Raw genomic sequence first — 3,891 nt, 5'->3', positions numbered from 1 at the left:
TCATTTCATGTCAGTCTTCCTTGAAGACTCCTCAATGTCAGATGTTTGATTTCCTCAGAGTCTAGTAATGAACCACTTTTCTTTTGTTTACCTTTTCTCCTTCTTAAATTTCATAGTATTAAATACAACTGACTCACAAATTTTCAATTAATGTGGAAGGTTAATTTTCAAGTTATCTTCCCAGTTATCTTTCCAACTATCTCTCAACTTGTGTTAAACATGAGAAGTGTGGTTTCATTTTGCTTTTTTGGAGTTATTTTGGCACTTTCTCCTGAAAACTTTTAGGATTTTCTCTTTCTCTATTTCTGTAAAAGGTTATCATACTCTGTCTAGATTTCATTTTTTTCATTTATTCTCAAATTCTCTTGGGAATTACCACATGAAGGTTTAGGACTTTCTTCAGCTATGGCTTTCCCCCTTTATTATTTATCTCCTTTACTTCATTCTTTCTTCTTCCTCCTGAATTTCTTTAAAAGGACATAACTTCTAAAAAAAATAGGCTCTCTATTCACATTTGTCCAATTCAGTACATCTTTTTGTCTGTCTCCTGTACTGTGGGATCTGAAAGAATCTTCTAGTTCATTAATTCGCTCATCAGCTAAGAACATTAAGACATTCATTTTTTTTTAAAACAGTGCACTTTACATTTCAAATATATATTTTTTAAAAATTTTTATTTATTTATTTGACAGAGAGAGAGATCACAAGTAGGCAGACGCAGGCAGGGAGAGAGGAGGAAGCAGGATCCCTGCTGAGCAGAGATTCCGATGCGGGGCTCGATCCCAGAACCCTGGGATCATGACCTGAGCCGAAGGCAGAGGTTTTAACCCACTGAGCCAGGCGCCCCTCAAATATCTTTAATTATGCTTTTCACTTATGATCTTTCTCTGGCTTCCTATCCCTATATTTTTTTAAATAATATTTGATACGACATACTTAATTTCATGTTCACCACCTTAATTCCAATTACAGGTAATAATTCTTTCTGCTGAAAATAGTGCCCCCCCTTTTTAAAAAATTTTTTATTTATTTTTTAATTTTTTTTTATTTGACAGAGAGAGATCATAAGTAGGCAGAGAGGCAGGCAGAGAGAGTGAGAGGGAAGCAGGCTCCCTGCTGAGCAGAGCCCCCGATGTGGGACTCCATCCCAGGACCCTGAGATCATGACCTGAGCCGAAGGCAGCGGCTTAAACCACTGAGCCACCCAGGCGCCTAATAGTGCCCCTTTTGACTTGGGAAATATGTAGTAATACTTGGTTGTTTGATTGTTTTCATATTTTTATGCCTTCTTCATCTCTCAGTGAGTGCTAGTTCTCTAGGAGAGTAGCTTTTCTGGTGAGTTAGATAATTAAACACATGGCTATAGCGAAATGAAGAGAACTATAGTGTTTGCCTTTGTCATTCTTGTCTCTCCTGGAAGTTCACTTGATTTACTGTTCCTTCTATAATACCAACAAAAAAAGCTAACATGGAGTCAAATATTGCTTCTCAGTGGTTTTTGATATTAATGCTGAAGGTAAATCTACCAACAACCAGATGGCATGAAACACAGATTCTCCACTGTCCTCTTCATTAATCATTTGCCCCCACCCTAGCCTTATTCTCACTCATGTTTTTACTCTGAACATGGGAGACCTTGAACTCTAGCTGCTTCAAAAAAACCCCTCACCTGTACATTTTGTGTTGGTAGTTTCTAATCTTATTTCTTTAACCTAGAACCATCTGGTTCCTGATTTTAATAAACCTTGTATATCCATAATTTGTACTTTCTTATATTAGAGTGCTCTATTGTAGGTTTGGGAGTTTGGGGGAGGAGGAAGGGGTTGGTTCAACAAAGATGTGCCAGTATGTCTTTTATATTGCAGAGTTTCCAATGAGGGGAGTAAGAGGACAATGCAGATGTGTTCAGTCTATCATCTTGACACGAATTATGACATGTTTCTTGGTACCATTCAGGAATACAACATGATTAACAATAGACCAGTATAAGTTATGATGCAGACTAAGTTTCAATAACAACTATGTGCTGCAAGAGAAACCAGATTTCTCCCTCTCCACCCCCTCCCCTGCAATTTCAAGATTATTCTAGTCACCAAGACAGACAGTGTTTCTGTCAGATAGACTAAACTACTAAACTTTGTGCCTAGGAACCACTTACTTCCCTCTCACCCTGGCACTTACAGAATCCAGATGGCCTAATCAAAGAGGTCCCTCACCTCCATCTCTTAGAGCATGCACTTTAGGAAATTTCTAAGTTCTCTCTCTGCCTGCTTTGAGATGAACGTTTTAAAAAAAATCATTTAATCACTTTTACAACCCAGGACTGTCTTTTTCACAGACCTGGGAGACATCTCTTTGTAATGATAAATATGGCACCTCTATGTACCCAATCTCTCTCTATATGAAGGTAGGAGCCTAATATAGATTGGCACCTTCTCCGTGTTGTAAAACTGGCTCCTGTTAGGAAAATAAAAGTTTACTTTTTCTACAGGTAAGGTCAATTATCAAACACAAACAGCCTAAGACTCCTATAACCCTACTCCACTCTTAGCTCTCAATTAGCAACAATCACGCTTCTGATAAACCTCATTGGCTATGATACTGCCACTGCACAAAATTTGCCCCTCTTAGTTCTCTGTGCATTTCAATGGAATTGAGTTCATAGTGCTTCTTCCTTACATCTTTAATTTTGCCCAGTACAAGTTTTGTTCTGATACCAGTTCAAGTTTAATCAGTCATTCATCAACGTTTGGACAGAAAATGCTTCAAGTTAACGGGACATTCATTTATGATAAGAACTCTTAAAGTAGGTATGAAGAAAATGTAACTCCACATTATATTCATATGAAAAACCCACAGCTAAAATTATATTTAATGGTGAAAAGTAAAAGATTTCCTCCAAAGTCAGGAAAAGACAAGGATGCCCACTCTTACTACTTTTATTCAACTGAGTATTGGAAGCTTTAGCTAGAACAACTGGGCAAGAAAAAAAAAAAAAGGAATCCAAATTAGAAATAACTTGCTGTTTTCAGATGACATACTATATACAGAAAGCCTTAAGGCAAGAAACAAACAAGCAAACAAAAAAAGGTAGAATAATCAAATCCGCTAAAGTTGCTAGATACACAATACACAAAAATTTGTTGTTTCTAGACACTAATGAATTACAGTAAATCCATCCTATGTATGATTGCATCAAAAAATTACTTAGGAATGAATTTAAGCAAGGAGGTGAAAGACCTGTCCCCTGAAAACTAAGACATTAGTGAAAGAAATTGAAGATGACACAAATAAGTAGACATGTTCACAGATTGGAAAAATAGTGCTGCCATGTCCATACTTCCCAAAGCAATCCACAGATCCAATATAATCTCCATGAGAATTCCAAAGGCATTTTTCACAGAAATAGAACCACCTGTCCTAAATTGTATATGGAACCACAAAAGGTCCTGAACAGCTAAAGAAATCTTAAAGCTCAAGACACCACATTCTGATTTCAAACCATACAAATCTATAAAAATCAATATAGAACAGCACTGACATCAAAGCAGACAGATCAATGAAACAGAATAGAAAGCCTAGCAGTATACCCCTACATATATAGCCAATTTATGACAGAAAAGGCAGGAATATACAATGGGAAAAGAAGTTTCTTGAACAAATCATGTCAGGACAACTGAACAGGCACATGAAGAATGAAACTTGACCAATATCTTATACCATACAGAAAAATTAACTCAAAATGGATCAAATTTTTAAAAAATGGATCATAGTCAAGTGTAAAATTTGAAACCCTAAAACTAAATTTGAAACCCTAAAACCACCTAGGGGTGGGGGATGGGGAAACAGACAGTAAACCCCTTGCTATCAGTCTTAGTGATAATTTTTTGG

The 3,891-nt window shown here is 36.6% G+C and overlaps 1 pseudogene; it reads right to left on the bottom strand.

The window, feature by feature from the left end:
- Window positions 1-2,455: 2,455 nt before the first annotated feature.
- Window positions 2,456-2,619, bottom strand: LOC123925345 (annotated as a pseudogene).
- Between the last annotated feature and the right edge of the window lie 1,272 nt (window positions 2,620-3,891).

This window comes from Meles meles, chromosome 14 (assembly GCF_922984935.1).
Source record: "Meles meles chromosome 14, mMelMel3.1 paternal haplotype, whole genome shotgun sequence".
Lineage (NCBI taxonomy): Eukaryota > Metazoa > Chordata > Mammalia > Carnivora > Mustelidae > Meles > Meles meles.
This window is presented reverse-complemented; position numbering and strand designations above follow the sequence as displayed.